This window comes from Schistocerca cancellata, chromosome 1 (genome assembly GCF_023864275.1).
Source record: "Schistocerca cancellata isolate TAMUIC-IGC-003103 chromosome 1, iqSchCanc2.1, whole genome shotgun sequence".
Classification (NCBI taxonomy): Eukaryota; Metazoa; Arthropoda; class Insecta; order Orthoptera; family Acrididae; genus Schistocerca; species Schistocerca cancellata.
In genome coordinates this window covers 936,384,771-936,397,743 of record NC_064626.1, presented here as the reverse complement: position 1 = coordinate 936,397,743, position 12,973 = coordinate 936,384,771, and positions in this window count along the sequence as shown.

Here is a 12,973-nt window from a genome sequence, read left to right as displayed (position 1 = left end):
CACATTCCTTTCCATCGTTACACGTTGCTTTGAAAGCGGTGCTGCACACGTAGCATCTGCCATCATTGCATCATGGGACTCTTGTATGTGGCCTCTAGAAACAGTAAAGCGAGGTGTGCATGTTATGCCTTGCATTGACGTTTTACAGTTAGCAAAGGGAACTGCTCGTTATTTTCAACATTCTGAAGAAGACTACATCCCATGCTAACTGGAAATCATTCTAGGGAGCGATCGAACGTCGGATAGGACTTTTTTCTGTGAATTAATGTCTAGAAAACCTGCGATGAGTAAAAAAATTCTGTAGAGTTTTAAATTCTTCTCGTTTCTCACAACAGGTAAGACGACGTAAATTTCTTGTTGACCTATAGCACTTGTTAATACATACTTCTTCTCAAACTTGCACTAAAGTAGAACACTTGTCCACCGACTGCCTACTGGTTCTGTATTGTAGCGCATTGTCTGTTTTGTACTATACTGTCCGCAGTAATGGACATCCACGCATGCAAATGTAGACATCAGAATGAGTGAGGTTTCGGGTGCACCTGGAATCGTGCTCGGATAGCGAAGTTGTTAAGGCGACTGCACGCGACAAGTGGGAAATCCGGGTTTCAGTCCCGTTCCGGCACGAATTTTCATTTATTCTGATATATTCTACTGCTGATGCAGTTACATAATCGCAGTTTGTGAATCATTTCTTAATAAGCTGCTGGTTCGTTCTCTGCCTGGCGTTATTTGATGACAGTCGTGTAGAACGTGGGCATCGGTGAACCTCTTTCCTGACCTTTTATGTTGGCTTTCGAAACTGATGGTACTACTACTGGCTGCAGGTACCACTTCGGGCGTCATCTCACTTTCTAAGCAATCTGCTACTGTGCAGAAAAGCTATCTGCTTGCGTCTTAACTGATGACGCGCCGCCGATGGTGGTCGGTGCCTATAAATATACTTACAAAGAGCCGATTTGACTGACACACATAAAAATAAACCAAGCGATCAGCCGTGAAGTGTGTGTGTGGAGAGGGGTGGGATGAGGAGGGAGGGGGGAGGAAATTCAAAGAACTTTTCTGGAACTTGGATATTTACACATGAAGTGCTATTAGTTAAGCATCTCTCTCTCTCTCTCTCTCTCTCTCTCTCTCTCTCACCCCATCCGAATAGGCCTCGGAAGGCCCGACGGGGCCGACCGACCGCCGCTTCATCCTCACCCAATGTAGTCAGCACACTGCTCTCTCGGCTTTTGCTGGTTTTCGTTACTGAAACCACTATTTTTCAATCCATCTGGCATCACAACGGCTGAGTTCACCCTGCTTGCCAACTTACTCGACAGACCTGGACTGTCAGCCATCCAAGTGCTGGCCATGCCCGAGAGTGCTTAACTTCAGTGACCTGGTGGCAATCGCTTTTATCACTGCGGCAAGGCCGTTGGCATCTGGGCATCTGCTCCATAGTATATCTTTAGTATTCAGTATAAGACTGAAACATGGCACTGTAAAAAACGAATCAGAAAACTTTAACATGATCGCTAGCATTTCCTCAAGCGTGGTCGCCAAAAAACACACCTCCCTCACGACAGAAGCTCAACCCTCATGCATTTCCGCGTTCTAACCCATGTTGCTAAAGACTTTCCCTGCTTGGGGAAAGAGATACATGCCTGAGTCTTTGGCACCACCATGCATTTGTGGCCAGACGACAACAGGTACACAAACAATAAAACACATGGAAAACTTTCAATTTGTCCCTCCTAGGCTATGGGAACGCCATTTCACTCTTCACATGAATCAAAAAACAAGTGAGCTAGTGGTAGAGGCTACTGAATCAGCGTCCTCCATGTATATACGTAGTCACGCTGGCCACTAAACCACTTTGGAGGTCACAATCTGCTGTAGGAGGGTATGTAATTGTAATGATCAACCTTTTACATGTATCCGTTTTCTTCCTACATTTTCTGTTATTACGGTCATGACCAATTGAGTTCAGAGACACCAACCTAGACAGAAGCATGGAGCACTTGACGGACAACTCTCGTTCAGCGGTGTTCTCCAGAAGGGATCACGTCCAGTGACTCGGGAGCTACTCAAGCACTCTCAAGTCCGAGGAGTGACGGAGGTATAGGTCGCCTGCGACCCGCTGTAAATGAATAAACGAATGTTTTTGTATGTATGTACATAACTGTCCAGTGAGGAACGATGACAGACGTGGCAGCAGCCGCCTTTAATCTCGTGTAAACGTCCTGCACACAAAAATTTCCTCTCCAGCTGCCTAAATGGTGTCCATTACGCTCATACTCCGTCACGTGCACGTGTCCAGCCTATCTCTTCGCATACTTCGAGCGTCCAGTGGAGGTGTTCCTAATCTCTTGTGTCGTGTACCGTGTAACCTCCCAGCAAAAAAAAGAAAATGTCTTTGATAGTGAAAACGTGCCAAATGTTAGCTCCCCACAAAATATCGTTAACGAATGAAGATTGAACATTAAACCCACCATAATATTAATTAAATAATGAATCATGAACTGAATGTAACATCTGAACAGAAATAATTAAACCTGATAAATTTTATAAGGGCAGCAGCGCTGACCTTCGGCCCTGTATTCTGAATAACAAAAGCAAAATTCTTACCTCAATAAACTGCATCTATATCTGCTCTTATCTATCGACACAGCTTCGTGCAATGCTGGCTTATATTTGATTTAGATTCTTGGAGGAAATGCATAGGAAATATTCTTTAAATTGAAATGAATGTTTTTCTTTAAAAAAGTTACTTTATAAAAAATTATTATTGGGGGATTTTTTTGAACAAATTAATTACAATTAATATACATTATTAGATTTGCGCAATGCTGCTTCATTACCTTCTGTAACAATATACATCGTCCCGAAACGTGACCAAAGTCGCGAGAAGAGCACGCCGCCGACGCATGCCGACGCCCGCTCAGTATAATCGTCCACTCGCTACTATTGTCGACTGACTACTACCTCTCCCGACTCGCTACATATAACAACTGTTCCTGCCGACTCGCTACGTGCTACTGTTCCTGCCGACTCACTACACGCTACTCCTCTCGTCTCGCGCGGTCAAGCGCAGACTAGCAACGATAAATAACTCTCTGGTCAGACATTCTGTCATGCCTCGCCATCGCTGGTAATGAATACATACGTGTTTCAACCGTGAGGCGAGCAGAGATACATGTAACAGGCCGTGACTGCTCTACCCCCAAAGCAGCAAAGTGCCTACTGGGAGGATCACTGTTCACTAGTTGTGTACGTCCAGCTATCCATAGCCGATTGGTGATTTTTGCTCTATGGTCCATCTTTGTGCTGTTACAGTCCGCAATAATTGGTGGCGACACTTGTCATCAATGTATTATTGCCCACAGCAGTCGACTGTGGCAGCGATGGTTATTTCGGATTATGAGGCACGGAACATCCTTGACACGGTGACACATAAAAAAGGCCAATGGCTGCACATTCTTGGAGATGGAATTTCTTATATACTGGGCATCCACAATATGTTTTCGATAATACATGCTGAAGTTTGTAATATTTCTGACTTTGCAGCTATCATATTCGACTACAGGAAGCTGTTTTTAGAGCAGTTGAGAAGGCAGCAGTTGCAAATGACATAATGTGGTGTGAGGTACCGATGAAAGATGGTTTGTTAGAAACACCGCCTAAACTGTGGTCCTTCTCCGTGATTGGCTGCTGCATTCGGAAGTTGTGCGCCAAAATGACAATCTTATATTATCAATATAAGATAAACTAAACAGCATATTTACTTGCATGTCATATTTAAAACATCTCTGAATAGCGTGCAATTATTCCATTGTTTCACAAGTATTTATAACGAGCAGAATAATAAACAACTGCAAAACGAAAAGGCAGACGAAGCACTTCGGTGATCTTCGCGCCTAGCTTGGATGGCGGGCGAAGTGGTTCGGCTGTAAGAGAGTGCTGGTTCGGCAGTCTCGGAGAACGGACATATTGTCCACTGTGGTACCAGTTAAGATTTCATTAGTAATCCATGTTTTGTAAAAAGAGAGCTTGTTCGGCAGTATTGGAGGACAGACATGTTGTCTGCCGCGGTCGGTGTTAGTTAAGACTTTATTAGCAATGTATGGTTATTTGGTACACATAGTTGAGAACAATGTGACAGTAATTACGTATATACGCATTTCATTAATTTGTTGAAGAATAGAAATCATTTGTGACTCTAAAAAAGAATGTAATTGTGCAGTTTTTTGTATTCTGCCAATAAAAAGCGAGTGGCATGCCGTATAAATAAACTGATTGCAAATTTTATCATTTCTAAAACAACAGTTCCTCGCAAAGAGTTTGTTACAGCCTCAAGATTGCGGATTCACGACCTACGTGCTGTTTTCTCCGCAGCTGAACTATAGAACTATAGAAGACTGCAGATTGGTGAGCATTTATTAGAGCTTAAGCATTGCACATAAGGCGGGAGAAGCAAATAGGCACTTCGCGTGTACTGCAATCTTAGTAGAAATGAGATCAGTGACACATCATCTGCGGTAACACAGAGGAGGAATGGAGAAGAGAAATATTTTTGAGGGAAGGGAATTATAATACGCACGTATATATCACTTATCTCTCTGACTCTCTCTTTATCAACTTGCCGTATGTTGTGCGTACTGAACATCTTTTGATCGACTGTCATGCAGATGGATATCTGATGTTTCTAACTCAATTGCACATGAGTGTAATTAACGTGTTGACAACGAAGTCAAAAAGTTTGTGAATTTAAGGCTGGAATCTAGCCCCTCGTACCAATTGTCCTTACCGTCGACCTGACAAGACACGATTCACGACGCGCCCAAACAGCTTCTCTCGTACTTTTCAAACCACACGACAATCTTACTTCAGGCATTGCTGCACTGTCATTCGCTTGAAAACGCACTCCAAGATCTGTCGAGAAAACGATGGACTACGCAACCGCGCAACTATTAAAGAGTGTCTACATTTTTCTGGTCTCATCTGCATTATTTAGCTGAATTGACATGAATAATAACAAGCTGTAGTCAGTCCGCAGCTCGTGGTCTAATGGCTAACGTTGCTGCGTCTGGATCACAGGGTCCCGGGTTCGATTCCCGGCCGGGTTGGGGATTTTCTCTGCCCTGGGACTGGGTGTTTGTGTTGTCCTCGTCATTTCATCACCATCATCATCATTATCATCATTCGTGACAGTGGCTCGATCGGACTGTGTAAAAATTGGACTGTGTAAAAATTGGGACTTTGTACGGGCGCTGATGACCGCGCACTTGAACGACCCACAAACCACATATCATCATCAAGCTGTACTCAGAACTAAATCGAGACCTTTCTGGATTTTCACTTATGGAAATGCAGTTAAGCTGTACTCAGAACTAAATCGGGACCATTCTGGATTTTCACTCATGGAAATGTAGTTAAGATTTTACGATTAGGATTATAAAGCCACTGTAATGAAAGTGGGCCTTAACATACTCGTTATCAAAACAACAGCTGAATATAAAGGCGATCGCCGGATCTTATTTATAATTCAACTCTTACTTTTTAAGAAACAAGGAAACTAAAGCTTAATAACCTGTCAACATGGAGGTCGTTACGTGCACTGCCTCTCAAGAAAAGTGAAGGCCGCAGAAGACAAGGTCGGATGTCATGTACGCTCCATCGGGGAGTCTGACAGTAATTAGAGTTGCAGTTCTGTATGACAAGTAGAACGGTCATTACCGTTGTTCTTGTTTAGTGCTGCTACCGTGCCTGCTAGGATGCACAAGGGGTGTGTACAGCGTCAGATGTTGAGTGATCACTGTGAAGGACAGAGAGATGTCGCGTAATCGTATGAGGCAGCGTTATGAGCAACTGACAGGGCTAGAAAGAGGCATCACTGTGGGCCTCCATCTGGTCGGCTGGTCGAATCATGCGACATGCAGATTTGTGGGGCATTCGAGCGTGACAGTGGCTCGCTGTTGGACTGCACGGTAAAGTCAGAGCAGACATATTCGTCGGCGAGGCTCCGTTCGACGCTGGCTACCGCTAGGGAAGACTGCCATTTGCGCACCTTGTAATCCCCTTCACATCTACGCCTGCCATCAGAGAACAAGTAATGCACTCCCCGCAACACCCTGTGTCATTCCGCACAATTCGTCTGTGACTAGCAGCATCTCGGATGGGGAATTACTGTCCCATGCTTAGGCTGCCGTAACCATAGCAAAAGAAACAGCTGCGTCTGGAGTGGTCCCGTGACCGGGAAGTATGGACTACTGATGAAGGGCGTTGTATGGTGTTCCCCGATGAATCGCGATTCCGCACTGCCCCATATGACCATCGTCGGCGAGTATAGCTGCGACCTGGTGACAGGTCACTTCCTACAATGCTCTGGAGAGGCACAGCGGCTTTATTTCTGGTGTCATGGTACGGGGAGCCATCGGGTATGACTTTAGGTCATCGCTAATAGTGACTGCGGGAAGTCTGATGGCACAACGGTACGTCATGGATACCCTGCATCCTCATGTGTTATCCCTCATGCGACAGTACCGCCGTGCCCTTTTTTACCATGGCACACGGGAGGTGTATCTACTAATTGTGTACATGGTATTGAGTTATTCCCATCGCCAGCGAGCTTCCCAGGTATCCCACATGTGTGAGATCAGCTGGGACCTCAGCTCCATCCCAGCGGCAGTATTCAAGACATAAAGGACCAGGTACAAGTTGTGGCCCAGCTTGCCTCAGGAGAGACTACAAGAGCTTTATGATACCGTTTCCAAACGAATCAGTGCTTGCATCCAGGCTACTGATAAGTGAGCTCATTGTGCCAAATTCTTCATCAATTTGACTAGATTTTGTAATCAGTGAAATAACGTCACTCTCCCTCCCAATCAGTCAAGGTTCATTTCGTCTCTTCTTCTGGATGTTTCACTTGTTTTGTCAGACAGCGTATTTGTACAATGCACTGCTTCTTTTGGTAAAGGGATAAGTATCTACCGGCACTGCGTCCTATATGCGCATTGAAAGCAGTCTGCTGGGACACACTTGTATGTGGCACCCGAATACGATAACAATATTAATGTAAACTAAAATTTTTATTTATTTAATCGTATGGCGAGGGCCCCCAGTCGGGCAGGCCGTTCGCCGGATGCCTGTCTTTAAATTTGTCGCCACTTCGGCGATCAGCAGTCGATGATAATGATCGGATGATGATGAGGGCAGCACAACACCCAGTCCCTGGGCGGAGAAAATACCCCGACGCAGCCGGGAATCGAACCCGGGGCCCAGAGGTTAGACTAGTCGTCACGCTGACAATTCAGCTACCGGGGGCGGACGTAAACTAAAATGAAACTAGTATATGATAAACGATGTATGTCTTTGATAGGCTTTATAATTTGGATCGCTGACTGTGCACGACCGCAGAGCCAAGGATACTGCTTCTGGTCTGAGATTGTAGTGTTGCAGTATGAGAGCGCTTGGCGCACAGTTGTAGGCAGCTGTCTGTGAGCGAAAGACGATGGAGCAGGCAGTTTTTGTGGTGTGCTGTCTGAAACCACGAAATGTTAGATTAATGTAGGAATTACGAGAACATGTAAGCAAATGTCTTCTCCCAAGCGTTAGTATAGATGAGTTGGCTGATAATCTGTAATTGTTGAGTAACCCCAGAATATACGTAAACTGAGTTGATAAAAAGACTTGGTAGATATTTCGCTTTTGTAATGTTTCTGAGATTTATTAACAGAGCTATATGTGATTTGATCATTTCTATTTATGCCCTTTAGTGAGATTAGATAATACTTGCTGCACAGATCTCATTGTTTGTGGATCAATTAGTAGAATGTAATTTCAATTGTCAAATGTTTTTGCAAAGACAAACTTAACTTGCAATATAATTTTGCGAAAAATTCATTTTTAGTATTTCACCACAATCAGTACCGCGTCCCTGGCCAGGTCACACGTTTTTCAAAGTAGTTGGATTTTCTTAAATGTTTTCATTTATCAGCCAAAAGAATTTCAAGTGCACTTCAAAAGTATTACGGCCAGCATTGCACACTGCCGAGCCTATAGCTAGCATTTTTATTTTTATGAGAGATCAGAATATATCGCGTTCCACCGTTGCTGCTTTGAGGTAAGACAATTAATTTGTTATGTGCACAGAGACCAAAGTTATCAGTATTTAACAGGGTCAGAGGATTCAGTGCCTAAGAGGCTGAATGTATTTTGCAGTGACTGTTTCTTTATTGCTGTTGGGAGTTTCATTGCCCAAACAGTTCGTATAAAGTTGTTGTTAACAATAACACAGAGTAAGCACACTACCTGCACTTACAATACGCAACACGATCATTCGAGTTATGTATCCAGTTTTGTATGTACTCGCCATCATTCAATGTATTCCATACAAAGGAGAACAATTTTACTAAGTATCCAAATGATTTACTTAATTATTATTAAAAGAACGTTGCAACATTATCCGTCGCAAGTTTAATTATAGGGCCATTGGAAATTTTCTAGTTAGGGTGTAGAACTCGGAGGTATACATAGAAAGTTTAAGAACTATAGCCGTGTTGTGCCTACAAGCCATCCCATGTCCCGTTTTAGATCTGAATACAGCGTAATTATTATTCATGTCAGTTCATTTAAACAATACAGAGGAGTGAAGAAAAATGTAGACACTCTTTGATAGTTAATATCTTTGGAACAAAATGACGTCATTGCAATTTTGCCCGGTAGCGTAGTCCATTGTTTTTTCAACAGATCTTGGCGCGCGTTTTCAAGCAGATGACAGAGCAGCAATGAATGAAATAAGATTGTCGTTTGGGCATCGCAAGAGCGTATTAAAGCGGTAATGGAAGTACGAAAACATGATGGAAGTACAAAGGTGATGGGCTAAGGCAGGGGCGGGCAGGAATCCTGCACGTATCTTCCCTCCCCATCATACCTTCTGTCCGCTCCTTCATGTGCAATGCATTTTGTTTCCTAGCTTGCTTTATTGAATGAAGGAATACGATTAGTAGGAGTGCTTGAAAGATACCGTGGTTTTAAAAAGTACCTATTACCTACGATACGTTTTATTTAATTATCACAGGTGGAGTGGAACAAAATAAGGTTAGTAGGAGTGCTTCAAAGATGTCGTGTTTTGAAAGAGTACCTATTACCTACGATACGTTTTATTTAATTATCACAGGTGGAGTGGAACAAAATTTCTACATACAGACAAATGCAAACAGTTACTTAAATTTTCATCTCTGACGTTTGCTCTTAACGGACACTTACTAATTCAGCAAATGGTTTTCCAGCTCTCGCTATATTAAGCGCAATCTTATAACTGTACGTACCACTGGGCTATTATTGTTGTCGTCCTGAAAAACTGAAAACGGTGGGCCATAAAATGTTAAATCAGTTAGATGTGAGACATGGGGAAAGGAAGTCGCAGATCTCTCGTGACAACAGCAACTACTACAGATTCATCTAGTATCGTCAGATCGCTCTTCTTAAGCTCAGTCAATTTCCCCATCCGCTCAGAATCCGACAATAAATTGTACTCGTCCTTCTGAAAATTGTTATAATGGCCTTCAATACCAAACTTCCGCTGACCAGCGAGAATACTGTCACATATTAAACATTTCGAATTTTCACATTTTTGCACAAAGAAAAAATGATTCTCCCATTACTTTTTAAAAGATAGCAGATCTCCACTTCTCCGTTTCCTTGTTTCACTCTGCATTTTCCGGTTCTTGAAATACAACGTTCACTACGTAGTGGTCGCTACGCATCAACGTCCGCAGCTTAGCCTGGCACTACACTGCCGCAACCTGTCGGCTGTCGCCACTGCCCCAGTCGACGATTGCACGCGAGCAGCACACGTGCAGCGCTGTGCGCTCATGAGCCGTGTGCAACGTTTGCCGGCCCCTGGGCTAAGGTGTACGAGGGTAATCCCAAAAGTAGGGTCTCCTATTTTTTTATAAGCACATAGACCTGTTCATTTCTACAATGGTTTACATCAGTTTACAGTTTGAACATTTAGCTATTTTTCGACATAATCACCATTTCAGTCGATGCATTTTTGTAGGTGCTGTAGCAGTTTTTGTATGCCCGTGTCATACCAGCTCGCCGCCATGCTGTTCAGAAAATTATGAACCTCTTCTTTCATCTCGTCGTCGGAGATGGGTCGCTTTCCGGCCAAATATTCTTTTAACCGGTCCAGAAAGCTGTCCTGTTCGGCTGCAAGACGGTGAAGAAATGCGCGGGAAGCATCAACTCGTTGCCGCATGTGGTCTTCAGTCAGCATGCGTGGCACCCATCTTGCGCACACCTTCCGGTAGTTCAACGTTTTCGTTAAAATTCTGTGAGGGTGCTTCGGAAAACCTCAGGAACCAACGTGCAGAAATCATCCAGGGTGATCCGCCGATCTTCACGCATGCTTTGCTGAACCTTCAACACTGTCTCCTCAGAAATTAACGGTCTCCCGCTCCTTTGTTCGTCGTGAATTCCGTTCGGTCCGGCCAGCTGCAGATTCTCTACACTACTTCCGAGCATATTTGGCACCCATGCACGACTCGCCATACACTTCCGTCAATTGGCGATGGATTTCAATCGGCGCAGTGCCCTTTGCGTTCAGAAACCGAATAACTGCGCGCAATTCGCACGTAGCGGTAACATCCAACGGGAGCTCCATTCTCAACGGCTGCCGAGCGAAGCCTGAGCGCCTGAGCGCGGCTTGCGAGTGTTTACACACAGCGCGTGAAGCACTCCTCATAATAGTGTGACCAACTGCCACACAAACAGAGTTCTGTGCTTGTAAAAAATAGGAGACCTTACATTTGAGATTACCCTCGTACATAACTCAGCCACCAACATGTACAATAATTTACAGTATCTGGCGTAAACCTGAAGCCGATATGCATAAGGAAAAATCTGACCGACCATACGACGAGTTCTGAACGCTGCAAAGTGTAAAGTTAGGTTCTAAGTACGCTGTACGCAGTGAACGACGACGACCCGGATCGAAGGGTGGAGCACTGCGAGTGGTTTGAAGGCGTGCTTCGCGAGGATGAACGCTTTGCTGGGATGGTTATCTGTTCTTACGAGGCACAATTCAAGCAGAACGTACTGGGAACTGCGTATACTGGACTGCAGAAAATCCCCCACGTTCACTCGGACAAACATGTTAATGTATCCTGTGTTAACGTGTGGTGAGGTCTGACATCGCGCGGTTTGATTCGCTCATTCTTCTTCGAAGGTACCGTAACTGATGAGGTGTATCTTCATATGCTGAAAACATCGATTTTACCTGCAATCCGAGAGGTGTTGCAAATGAAAGATTTTTACCTACAAGAGGTTGCTCCGCCTCACTTTTTTACAGATGTCAGAGCCTACTTGGTTGAAAATCTGCCTGGACGATGGATAGGTGGAAGAGCTGTTGAGCACCCACCACGGCCTCCAGACCCTACACCTCTACGGGAGACCTTGAGAAATGTTTATCAACAGAAGCCAGCTATACTGAACGAGCTACGAGAAACCATCGAGGCGTCCCTTGCGGCAACATTGACAGCCGTAGTTCGGTCAACAGTTCAGCGGCATCTACTTTGTTTGGCTGCTGATGGGAGTCACTTTGAACGCATAAAATAACATACTCCTCCATGCTCGAATTGTAACGGTATGTCGTTTTGTTCCATTAATATAGACTCTCAAGGAGTGTCTATACTTTTCTGGATGTCTCTGTAGTATGTGCTAGATTTCATACTCAATGTTCAGAACGAACAAAACAGTTAAATAAAATAACAGTTTATTTCACAAATATGTCTACTTTAACAGCTCTGGCATTCTGGCATTCGTACTCATCACTATCTCTAAAATTTCATTTTCACTATTGTCTGTGTCATTCTGGGTTGTTCGCCATGAAAGCCACGACCCTTTAGATGAGACACTATATATCGCAATTACTGTTTGTCACACACACACACACACACACACACACACACACACACACACACACACACACACATACTAGGTAACTTTGTGACTGAGCGGTTCTAGGCGCTTCAGTCTGGAACCGCGCGACCGCTACGGTCGCAGGTTCGAATCCTGCCTCGGGCATGGATGTTTGTGATGTCCTTAGGTTAGTTAGGTTTAAGTAGTTCTAAGTTCTAGGGGACTGATGACCTCAGAATTTAAGTCCCATAGTGCTCAGAGCCAATTTTGTTAACTTTAACTACTTGAGCCACTTTAAACCAGATCGCTATTTGTTTATTAATTACCTTTCACAACCAATCCATTCGTACTATAAATGAGCACTCCTCAACTTATCGCGCATTCACTGTGCTATCCATCGTCTACGTTAATCTTGTATTTTACGTTCACTGAATTACCATGTAAAGCTTTTCCTAAAAACTCTCACTGCCTCCGTTCGACTCACAAGACTTATTGACGTTTTTAAAACGAACGCGCGCTTGAATAAAAAACGTCATATTGTCAGTACTACAATGCTGAGCGACTCTGTGCTGGTTTACTGAAAAGCTTCGCCTCAGTAGATACAGAACGTCTACAAGGATTATGAGAGGATGTCGCTCACCGATTTTGATTTTGACGAAGGAAACATCAAAGAATTTCGTTGTAGTATTGACAACTGCCTAAACGAGGACGGCCAGACATGTTACTGAACTCATCTGTTTCAGTTTTGAAAAATCAAGAAACCGCGAGACAGTTACTTAATCCACAATCTTTTATTGTGTACAATTTTCAAATTGGACTTGTACATTTGCGGCTGTCCCATAAGAAGAACTCTGTTCATTTCCTTCAACTTTCCTTTTAATCATTCATAATATCGTTGGGTCACTATGTCAGGTTCTCAAGAGAAGTCATAATACTGACTAGAAGACTAATATTATGACTGTTAGACAGCAGTTCTTTTTGAAATAGTTAGCTTTAAATAAGTGTTGAATGTTCAGCATCTGCAGTGTTTATGCTTAATCGCCACTTCATGCTCCAAGTTCCT